Source organism: Macaca fascicularis, chromosome 15 (assembly GCF_037993035.2).
Source record: "Macaca fascicularis isolate 582-1 chromosome 15, T2T-MFA8v1.1".
Taxonomy (NCBI): domain Eukaryota; kingdom Metazoa; phylum Chordata; class Mammalia; order Primates; family Cercopithecidae; genus Macaca; species Macaca fascicularis.
The window spans coordinates 128345589-128357597 of record NC_088389.1 but is presented as its reverse complement, the minus strand read 5'-3'; the positions used below and the strand labels follow the sequence as shown (position 1 = coordinate 128357597).

Sequence of the window (12009 nt, the reverse complement as noted above, 5' to 3'; positions counted from 1 at the left end):
CAAATACTGAACTTTACTTATCCTATCTAACTATATTTTTGCATCTATTAACTGTCCCCACTTTTCCCTTCCTCCCCACTATCCTTCCCAGCCTCTGGTAGCCATTATTCTACTCTCTATCTCCATGAGTTCAATTACTTTAATTTTTAGCTCCCACATATGAGTTAGAATATGTGATATTTGTCTTTCTGTGCCTTAACATAATATCCTCCAGTTCCATCCATGTTGTTCTTTTTCACGGCTGAATAGTAGTCCATCGTGCATATATACCTAGTTTTCTTTTTCTTTTCTTTTTCTTTTTTTTTTTTGAGACAGAGTCTTGCTTTGTCGCCCAAGCTGCTGGAGTGCAGTGGCACAATCTTGGCTCACTGCAACCTCCGCCTCCTGGGTTCATGCTATTCTCCTGCCTCAGCCTCCCAAGTAGCTGGGACTACAGGCACTCACCACCACGCCCAGCTAATTTTCTGTATTTTTAGTAGAGACAGGTTTCACCGTGTTAGCCAGGATGATCTCAATCTCCTGACCTCGTGATGTGCCCACCTCAGCCTCCGAAAGTGCTGGGATTACAAGCGTGAGCCACCGCGCCCGGCCATATGTACCTAGTTTTCTTTACCCACTTATGTGCTGATGGACACTTAGGTTGATTCCAAATCCTGGCTATTGTGAATAGCACTGCAGTAAACATGATAGTGCAGACATCTCTTTGATATACTGATTTCCTTTCTTTTGGGCATATACCTAACAGTGGCATTGCTGGATCACATGCTAGTTCTATTAGTTTCATGAGGAGCTTCCATACTGTTCTCTATAGTGGCTGTACTAATTCACATTCCCACCAACAGTGTACAATGAGGGCTCCCTTTTCTCCATATCCCAGACAGCATTTGTTATTTTTTGTCTTTTGAGTACAAGCCATTTTAACTGGGGTAAGATAGTATCTCATTGCAGTTTTGATTTACATTTCTCTGATTAATGACATTGAGCATTTTTTTCATATTTCTGTTGGCCATTTGTATGTCTTCTTTTGAAAAATGTCTAGATATTTTGCCCATTTTAAATTGGATTATTTGATTTTTTGCCCTATTGAGTGGTTTTAGCTCTTCACATATTCTGGTTTTTAATTCCTTGTCAGATAGGTAGTTTGCAAACAATTTCCCCCATTCTGTGGGTTGTCTCTTCACTTTGTTGATTGTCTCCTACGCTGTGCCGAAGCCGTTTAGCTCAATGTGATCCCGTCTGTCCAATTCTGCTTTGGTTGCCTAAACTTTTGAGGTATTACTCAAGAAATCTTTGATCAGACAGACCAATGTCCTAGAGAGTTTCTCCAGTGTTTTCTTTTAGCAGTTTCATAGTTTCAGGTCTTAGATTTAGGGACTTACACTTTTTAAAAAGCCATGAAATGTATGCCACTTTTAAAGATTCGAGTTCATGCTCAAAATATAATTTGAGGCGGCTGGTCACGGTGGCTCACGCCTGTAATCCCAGCACTTTGGGAGGCCGAGACGGGCGGATCATGAGGTCAGGAGATCGAGACCATCCTGGCTAACACGGTGAAACCCCGTCTCTACTAAAAAAAAATACAAAAAATTAGCTGGGCGTGGTGGCGGGTGCCTGTAGTCCCAGCTACTCAGGAGGCTGAGGCAGGAGAATGGCGTGAAACTGGGAAGTGGAACTTGCAGTGAGCTGAGATTGTGCCACTACACTCCAGCCCGGGCGACAGAGCAAGACTCTGTTTAAAAAAAAATATATATATATACACACACACATATATATATAAAAATTACATTATATATATTATAACATTATATATATTATGTAATACAGAACATAGAATATAGATTCTATATTATATAATACAGAATATATAATGTATAATATATAATATATATTGCAGTTTTGATTTGCATTTCTCTGATTAATGACATTGAGCATTTTTTTCATATTTCTGTTGGCCATTTGTATGTCTTCTTTTGAAAAATGTCTATTTAGATATTTTGCCCATTTTCAATTGGATTATATAATATATAAAATAGATAATATATACAATATATATAATATATATATAATCTGAGGCATAAAGTTCACCCATGAGAAGTTTGCCAGTATTATGGCATTTGTTTTTTTAAACAGAGTCTCACTCTGTCGCCCAGGCTGGAGTGCAGTGGCGCAATCTCAGCTCACTGCAACCTCCGCCTCCCAGGTTCAAGCGATTCTCCTGCCTCAGCCCCTTAAACTGAAAATGTGAAAATTATTTATGACTGTAGCTAGAGATTTGGCAAAGCTTTACTTCATATCTTGATAAATCATCCAAACACTCAACAGCATTTGTGTTCAACTAAGATAGAACTAGAATTAATAGGGTAATGTCATCAAAACATGTATATTATTAATTCTTGATGGCATGACATTATTTTCCCTGTTGGAGACATTTAATATCCTGGAATAAGAGTGAAGAGCAATATTTTAGGATATAAGTGCTATTGCTCTATTATAACCCTGCAAAGGGCTACCTACATACAAAACTGTTTTTCTCTTTCCATCATTTCTTCCTTTTTTTTTCTTTTGAGACGGAGTCTCGCTCTGTCACCCAGGCTGGAGTGCAGTGGAGCAATCTTGGCTCACTGCAGCCTCTGCCTCCTGGATTCAAGTGATTTTCCTGCCTCAGCCTTCCCAGTAGCTGGGACTATAGGCACTACCCCCACGCCTGACTAAGTTTTGTATTTTTAGTAGAGACGGGGTTTCACCATGTTGGCCGGGATTGTCTCAAATTTCTGACCTCGTGATCCACCTGCCTCGGCCTCCCAGAGTGCTGGGATTACAGGTGTGAGCCACTGCGCCCGGCCTCCCAGAGTGCTGGGATTACAGGTGTGAGCCGCCCGCCCGGCCTCCCAGAGTGCTGGGATTACAGGTGTGAGCCGCCCACCCAGCCATTTATTCCTTCTTCACTCTTTGAAGAGTTCTTACCTTCTGACCAAAGTCATGGACCAAATAGGTGTCATAAGTTGCTCCTTTGTACCTACAGGTACAGGGCCATGTACCCATCAAATGCTCGTTAAATTGATGTGATAATAAGGGAATATAGCCAGGTGCAGTGGCTCATGCTTATAATCCCAGTGGGCGGATTGGCGAGCCCAGGAGTTTGAAACCAGCCTGGGCAACATGATGAGACCCTATCTCTACAAAAAATACAAAATATTAGCTGGGTGTGGTAGTGTGTGCCTCTAGTCCCAGCTACTTGGGAGGCTGAGGTGGGAGTTTCGCTTGAGCCCAGCAGGTCGAGACTGCAGTGAGCCAATATTGCATCACTGCACTCCAGCCTGGGCAACAGAGTGAGACTCTGACTCAAAAAAAAAAAAAAAAAAAAAAAAGGGCGGGGGGAATTTTTTGGGAAAATTTCCAGTGACTATTAAGAGAGGCAGTAGACTATATTGGTTAAGAGCTGTCTTGGTTTGGGTCCTCCCAAAAGCAGACTCTGAGACAAGAATTTAGGTGCAAGTAATTTATATAGAAGTTGACCCAGGAAGCACTAAGAGAGAGTTAGGGAATATGTGTAGGGAAGGGAGAAAAAGCAATAAAGGGTAAATTAATGGTCAGGTTACTTCTGTGGGCAATTGAGGCTCCATGCTGCTGGGGACCCTCTCTCTGAGAGATTTTGTGAAAAATAACTCAGAGTCATTTGAGAGAGGGGCGAGGAAGCTGGGCTTAATCTGCCAACTCCCGTCCTTCTTGGCTGAGTGTCACTTCTATGAGATGAAACCTCTCTGCACAGGTCAAACAGACGCCAGTGGCCACAGAATGTTCTCAGGGAGCGGTAAACAGGAAGCTGGTGGGCACAGAAGACGACTGTCTGGAGGTGGCCTCCCGGGGCCTAGGGGAATATGGGTGGGGCCAGGTGTTAGGATGGGGTGCTTAAGGGCTTGTGCAAAAGCTGCGTTTCCACAATACCTGCACTGCTCTTTTTGTCTGGGGAAAGAATGTATGCTCATTTGGGGTGGCTGACGACGATTATAGGGCTGCTGAGCTTCCTCCAAGCTATTTCCATGAGGCTGCTTTGTACCTTCTTTATTGAATTGCTGTATACAGTAGAAATCATAATCCATCATTTATAAAGCTAAAATGCCTGTGAGGCAAATAGGATTGTCTCTTTCCCCCGCTTCAAACTCATTGTTCTCAAGAAAAAGACCAGCATCTTTAACACCAGCTAACAGACTCTGTAGAGCCTGGTCCTGCAAACCTTCTGTCCTGCTTTGCTCCTCCTCTCTTATGTAAGTTCCTTGTATGTACCATGCATCTATAGGCCACAGGATCTTTGCATACATTATCCCTCTTGGAATGCTCCTCAGCCCTCATTTCCACAGGCTGATCTGACCTTCCACTGCTGTAATCGCCCCTCTGCAGGATAAGGTTTCCACTGCTCTCCCTGCTTGGCCAGCTACGCCTCGACTACTCCCGTCCTCCCGTCATCCATTCTCCTTGTTGGACGGTAGAGAGCTGATTTCCAGCTGCCTTACGCTTTGGCTTTTCAACACAAAATCCATTCCTAGGCCAGGGAACAATCAGGCAGAACAGGAGGACTTCTTGGGAAGGGGAAAGAAGATAACTCCTTACTCACTTCTACAGCACGAGGAAGAAACCATTTATTCTGCCTTAATTATTACATCAAAAGTAGTTCCATAATCGTATCCTTATTCATTCATTATTCATGTAGGAAGACATTGTTTAATGCTTGAAATTCCTCTTACATATGTATTATCTTTACAGATGCTACTTCTCCTCAAAGTTGTCACGGTCACTGGCTCTTTGGCCACACACCTCTTCTGGGTACATTTCCATCAATGAAATGATTTAGTAATGTCTGCTCTTCTTTGAATTCATTCAAAAGAAAATACAGAACTGTACTAACAAGTTCTCTGAACAAAAACCAAAAGCACTGATGGAAAACTGGAGACATTCTGGAGAAACACATACATGGTTTTCTTTTTTTCTGTGTTCAAAAGAATCTCGCAGGAGCCTCTCCAGGGCGACTTCACAGTGACACTCCTGCTCTCTAAAGCTCAGCTGGCAATAAGGAGCTACATGGTTTTTAAAAAGGTATAAACACTGGTGACGAGAATGTCGGGGAATGTTCATCTCATCCCACACGCGACTTTATCAGAGGGTTCCTTCCTCCGAAAAGGCTAGAGGTAAATACAGAAGGAGGGGAGGCTTATAATTCTCCTCGACTGATTTCATCTTTTCATTTCTTGAGAATAAAGGATGCTTTCCCCTCAAATTAGGTTTTAATGATTTAAAAGAAACCAAGGCTGGGCGCGGTGGCTCAAGCCTGTAATCCCAGCACTTTGGGAGGCCGAGACGGGCGGATCACGAGGTCAGGAGATCGAGACCATCCTGGCTAACACGGTGAAACCCCATCTTTGCTAAAAAAAAATACAAAAAAAAACTAGCCGGGCAAGGTGGCGGCGCCTGTAGTCCCAGCTACTCGGGAGGCTGAGGCAGGAGAATGGCGTGAACCCAGGAGGCGGAGCTTGCAGTGAGCTGAGATTGTGCCACTCACTCCAGCCTGGGTGACAGAGCAAGACTCCATCTCAAAAAAAAATTAAAAAATAATTAAAAAAAAAAGTTCAGGACAAAGAACATATAAGTAGCCCCAACTCTAATCTCAATGCCTCTTTATGAAGTCAGTCATCACATTACTTTTCTGGCAACAGTAGTAAAATAGGGCTTGGCACAAGAAACCTCACTGAAACTACTTTGCTAGAGTCATTCTTGCACCAAATGGTGCAGCTATACACACCCAGGGAGTATGCAGGAATTTAACCTGGGGTCCCATCTGGTAATCTGCAGACTTTAAGCTTTTCCAGGGATGTGGGAGAGGGAAGGAGGCAGTGATGTGTCAAGCTGCTGAGATGTATCGCTGTCCTCTCCATCAGCCCGCATCCTCGTATCACCGCCGGAGATGCCACCAGTCACCCAGAAATTCTGCAGGATGAGCATGAGAATGTGCTTCATCTGCTGGATGGGGTATTTTCATGCTCCTGGCAATAAAATGTCAGACTTAGGAAACACCCTCTCCTCCACCCCCTTCTAAAGAAAGGTACTCAGAAGCCAAAGTTGTGTCATGTGACCTGCCCCCGGGCCATAGCTGATTGAATTAGGGGCAGACACTTGACCTAAAATGGTCTTAAATATATTCCTTTTCTCTCAGTAATTTGGAATTGGAATTAAGAGATCTGGTACCCCTTAGAAGGAAGAGATATAAACTTGGGGATTCTGAGATAATCATCCTTGCCCAATGCATGGCTATAGATTCAAGGAAAGTCCATCTAGGAAGAAAGGATAGTGAAGCAGAAATGCCTGAAAGTAGAAGACAGAGAAGGGGAAAAGAGTTCTGCAGGCTCCCAGGGTTCCTTTGACCCAGCTGCATTCCTGCTCTTGGTCTCTGAGTCACCGCTGCATTTTTATAATAATTTCCCTTTTTTTTTTTTTTTTTTTTTTTTGTTGAGACAGAGTCTCGCTCTGCCGCCCAGGCTGGAGTGCAGTGGCCAGATCTCAGCTCACTGCAAGCTCCGCCTCCCGGGTTCACGCCATTCTCCTGCCTCAGCCTCCCGAGTAGCTGGGACTACAGACGCCCGCCACCTCGCCCGGCTAGGTTTTTGTATTTTTTAGTAGAGACGGGGTTTCACCGTGTTAGCCAGGATGGTCTCGATCTCCTGACCTTGTGATCCGCCCGTCTCGGCCTCCCAAAGTGCTGGGATTACAGGCTTGAGCCACCGCGCCCGGCCCATAATTTCCCATTTTTAACTTACATGATTTTTGAAACCAGAGTCCCAACTAATACAAACATCCAACCAGTGGTAACGTTTTGTAAGACAAGAGATGAGCGTTTTTCAATCCTTGTATGGAAGTGTTTATATTTTAAGTAGGGATTAGAGTCAGAATCTTTAAAACATTGCTGTGGCTGGGCGTGGTGGCTCACACCTGTAATCCCAGCACTTTGGAAGGCCGAGGTGGGTAGATCACAAGATCAGGAATTGGAGACCAGACTGGCCAAGATGGTGAAACCCTGTCTCTACCAAAAGTAAAAAAAATTAGCCAGGCGTGGTGGTGCGTGCCTGTAGTCCCAGCTACTCAGGAGGGTAAGGCAGGAGAACTGCTTGAACCCAGGAGGCGAAGGTTGCAGTGAGCTGAGATCATACCACTGCACTCCAGCCCGGGTGACAGAGTGAGACTCCATCTCAAAACAAAACAAAACAAAACAAAACAAAACATTGCTGTTACTGGCAGTGATGGAATTAGAAAAGTTCAGTGACTTTTGAAAAGCCTCAGTCCAGATGAATCCCACAGGTTCTTAGGAGTAATGTCTCTCTAGGTTGGGACAAACAGCAAGTTTTTGCTACCGTCTGTGAAATCACTGGGCTTCTAGTGGGCAAATATACCCCGATCCTGTCTGTTTCCAACACTGCCACTGGTGGTCAGGACAACGTGCTTCCATTTGCACAAGTACGTCCAGGAGGATTCCTCCTATAAGGTAAGTGCCTGTGTTGCTGGGACTCAGTCCCTTGTGAAGGGGCCCACCAAAGACAGTTTTGCTTGGGTCTTCCCAAAGCTATGCTGTTGGGTTTATGCTTGGGTGAAAAATTATACTGTTCTGTACTGGCTCAATGTCTAGGTTTAGATAGAATAAGCTTCCCATTAGTTCCACCCGTGGGAAACATTTTTCTTTTCATGTGTCTGCTTTTCTGTCTCCCAAGAACATGAGAACAGAAGTCACACAGGAGTCTTACGCTTCTTCTTCTTCTTTTTTTTTGAGATGGAGTCTCGCTTTTCTTTTGAGATGTTGCCCAGGATGGCATGCAGTGGCACGATCTTGGCTTACTGCAACATCCAACTCCTGGGTTTAAGTGATTCTCCTGCCTCAGCCTCCCGAGTAGCTGGGACTACAGGCACATGTCACCATGCCCAGTTGATTCTTTTGTATTTTCAGTAGAGACAGGGTTTCACCATGTTGGCCTGGCTGGTCTTGAACTCCTGACCTCAGGTGTTCCACTTGCATGGGCCTCCCAAAGTGCTGGAATTACAGGCGTGAGCCACCGCGACTGACCAAGTCTTACGTTTCATTCACCCATTCTTTCAATAAATAGATAAATATGCACTGAGCACCTTCAAGAGGCAAGGCGGTGCCCAGTGTTGAGGCCAGCTGTTCCATGTTAGTCTGAAGCGAGCAAATCCACATTTCCCTCTCCCATTCTGCCCACCAGAAAGACTATCCTAGGGATACCCCAGGCCATCTATCTCCCTTTGACCTCATCCACTCTACTTTGTTTCCAGCCTTCTTGGTTTCTCAACATCCATCTCCCCTCCCCAATTTTATCTCCATTTCTTGGTTGCTTTTTCTCTTCTTGCCGTCCTAGCTTTGCTATTTGGTACCTATATAGGGCAAAGTCTAGGGCTCTGATTGCTAATGCAATAAACTACTTTTATTTCCACAGTAGACTGGAGTTTTTTGATGTCAGGGACACATTTTTTTCATCTTTGTGTCCCCAGAGCCCAGAAATACACCTAATACATAGAAGCACTCAAAGTTGCTGAAAAAAAAAAAAAAGAATGTAATGATACACATGTAATTAGCAAGAATATGTTAAAGCTAAATCTTACACACACTCATTCTCACAAAGCTCACTAGTGTTAGAGAAGAAAAGATAGACCAGAGATTGGGGTAAAGGGACTAGATTCTTTTTCTCGGAAGCCAGAGGTTTTGTGCCACCCATGGCTGAACCACTCTAGTGTTTACTTTCTTTTTTTATTTTTGAGACGGAGTCTCGCTCTGTCGCCAGGCTGGAGTACAGTGGCACAATCCCAGCTCACTGCTACCTCTGCTTCCTGGGTTCAAGCGATTCTCCCGCCTTAGTCTCCTGAGTAGCTGGGATTACAGGTGCCCGGCACCACGCCCAGCTAATTTTTGTATTTTTAGAAGAGACGGGGTTTCATCATGTTGGCCAGGATGGGCTTCATCTCTTGACCTTGTGATCCGCCCACCTCAGCCTCCCAAAGTGCTGGGATTCCAGGCGTGAGCCACCGCGCCCGGCCCCCTGGTGTTTAATTTCATTAGAATCCTCTGAAAATTGTTGTTGCCTCCTTCCCAAGTATAAACAAAGATTTCATTGTGAATACCACTTTCTTTCTTCCTGGGAATCATGACATTCCATCCTCTTTGGCAATAATACGTTGACATCTCCTTATGTCTCTTATTTTTTACTTTTTACTAAAAAGAACATCATTTTCAGTCTCAGTGCCCTTGGAAATGACTCGGTCCCTTTGAGCGAGGTTTTTCTCCTTGTTTACTTCTTGCATCAGCCACCAATACTCTCCACAGTGATAGAACCTGTAGCCCAAACTGCTGTATGGCTGTATATAAAATCTACAGTAATCTCTCCAACCCATTTTGACCAAGTCACTGAGATGACTTGTAGCTCATGGCTGTATTCGACTTTCATTTACCGCCCATCCTACTCTAGTAGGATTTTTCTCCCAGAAACTTGCAAATATTTCAAATCCTGCATTTCTATTTTGACACATTCATCCCACTTGTCTCTCATCAACCCACAGTGAGTTTTGGAGAGAAGTTTTTTTTGCAACAGTTCCCACTGTAGGAGATAATGACATGCAAACCGAAGTGAGGTTTGAACAGGCTCACTCCCTTTGGTATGACATGTGAGGTATTAGCCCATTTTCACACTGCTATAAAGAAATACTTGAGACTGGGTACTTTATAAAGGAAGGAGGTGTAATTGACTCACAGTTCTGCAAGGCTGGGGAGGCCTCAGGAAACTTAACAATCACGGTGTAAGAGGAAGCAGGTGCCTTCTTCACAACTCAGCAGGGAAGAGAACCTGTGAAGCAGGAACTGTCAAACACTCATAAAACCAGCAGATCTCGTGAGAACTCATTCACTATCAGCACGGGGGGCGGTTTCCCTTCATGCTGCTCTGCCAGTCACCTCCCTCCCTCCACATGTGGTGATTACAATTTGAGATGAGATCTGGGTGGGAATACAGAGCCAAACCATATCATGTGGCCAGACCATCGTGACATTTAAGTGAGTCAGAAACCTGGCAGACAGGCTTCAGACAAATTTCCTTATCCTTAAGGAAATTCTTCTAAGAGCTTAAAGGCTTATGCAACTATGTTTTGTATATAGGAGTAGTTATAAGAGTAGAAATTTGAAATTTTCAACCCTCCCACACTCCATAAAATCATTTAGAGACATTCTCTCATTACACATGAGAAAAATGTAAGCTCAGAGAAGTCGAGTGAGTTGCTGGAGTCATATAGATAGTGGCAGAGTCAAAAATAAGTATGATTTGGTGGGGCGTGGTGGCTCACGACTGTAATCTCAGCACTTTGGGAGGCTGAGGACTTTGAGGGAGGGACTGTTATCATCTTTGCTTCAAAGCTACACTATGAATTCCTCCCATGGTTAGCTTGGCCTACACCCAGGAGTGCGCGAAGACAGCCAGCCTTTGAGGCTGGAAGCAAGATGGAGTCAACCATGCTAGATTTCTTCCACTGTCGTAATCTTTGCAAAGACAGTTTCAGTCTGGGTGAAATTTGCAAATGTCTTTACTGTGTATTCTTCTTTTGACTTCTAGTCCTTCAGTTAGATTCAGTTAGAATTAGATTTGGTGGAAGACACAACACCCAAAATAAAGTGACTTAAATGAAAGAGCAGCTTATTTATCTTGGTTAAAGTGCAACTTATGTGGTAGCTCTGTCCACAAAGTCCTTAGGGACCCAACTCTTTCTATCTTGCTGCTTTCCTCTAATGCTCTGAGGGTTGAATTATGATCTAAAATGGCTACTTAGACAAGCCAATACATCTGCATTTCAATCAAAAGGAAGGGAGATGGAAAGAAAAGAAGACAAACTTTTGTCTTATCTGTTTGGTAAGGATGGTTGCCACACCTTGCTACATGATACTTTCTCTTATAGCCGTTACCCAGTGCATAGTCACAGGGCCACAGCGAGCGGAAAGGGAGGCTGAAAAATGTTGTCTTTCTCCTGGTCTTCTGGGTGGCCATGTTAGAATTAGATAAAGATATTCTATTACCTAGAATGTGAAGGTTCTAGTATTATGAAACAACAATAGCAAAACAACAAGTCGATATTGAGGACCGGCCAGCAATCTCTGTCATCCTCTCCTCTGTTGAACTTAGTTCATCTGAGCTAATTCTGTCAGAAATTCTTTTGAACTTTACTCCAAGGCACTAAATCTCAATGAGGATATGAGTAGATTTCATGGAGCTGACAGCATCAGAGGGAAAAAACATCATTAATGAGAATCGTATCTCAGCCCATTAATGAGAATCATATCCACTAGGGAGTACATGTCCCTAAGAACAGACCTTAGGGGTATATCTCTGCTTGCGACATGAATACTCATCAATATAAGTTTTGCAAGTGGAACACTTAGTATTCTCAGGAGTAACCAAATGAATACAAGATGTTGACTCATGTCACTTTGACTCCCTGAGGTGTTGATTTCGTATATATAAACACAAACATTTAAATCCAAATTAGATTTGCATCAATCAAAGCATGTCCTGGAGCAAATTTCATTTTGTAAATTTATAAAAAATTCATTTTAATATTCTATGTTTTACATTTTATATTACATACAGTTATATAACATTTATATAACTGTTTCTCATTTTTCTACTTCATTGAAATTATTTTCACTGAAATCATTTCCAGTTCTTTTATATGTAAGCTTCCCATTGAAGTTACAATTTAGCATTATTTTTCGTCTTCATGACTAATTATAGTCATTAGAGTTTCTGACATTATGAGTTTTCTTTTGTGGTGAATTAACCAAGACCAATTGTTTTTCTGCTCAAACTTTGTAGATCTAAATCTCGTCCAAAAAATTTGATTGATTTTTTTCCATCAGTTTTAAATAAGTGACAATTTTACCATGTCTGGTTTTCTCAATTTTTCCAGTTTTCAATGTTA

The 12009-nt window shown here is 43.1% G+C and overlaps 2 long non-coding RNA genes across 10 annotated transcripts in view; both read right to left on the bottom strand.

Annotated features, from left to right (window-relative positions):
- The window catches only part of LOC135964405 (uncharacterized), a 71957-nt gene that overhangs the window by 57603 nt on the left and 2345 nt on the right, over positions 1–12009 (bottom strand). For 8 of the 9 annotated variants that reach the window (XR_012424995.1, XR_012424990.1, XR_012424996.1 and 5 more), the window contains exon 2: positions 9798–9890. This is a non-coding gene — a long non-coding RNA (uncharacterized lncRNA). Of the gene's footprint in view, positions 1–5896; positions 6036–9797; positions 9891–12009 lie in introns of those variants that run through there. The other variant, XR_001485523.4, reaches the window with a different exon arrangement.
- On the bottom strand, positions 4973–5892 carry LOC141408696 (uncharacterized). The gene is made up of 2 exons (XR_012425001.1): positions 5795–5892; positions 4973–5177 (listed from the first exon to the last, which is right to left on the bottom strand). It is a non-coding gene; the product is annotated as an uncharacterized lncRNA (long non-coding RNA).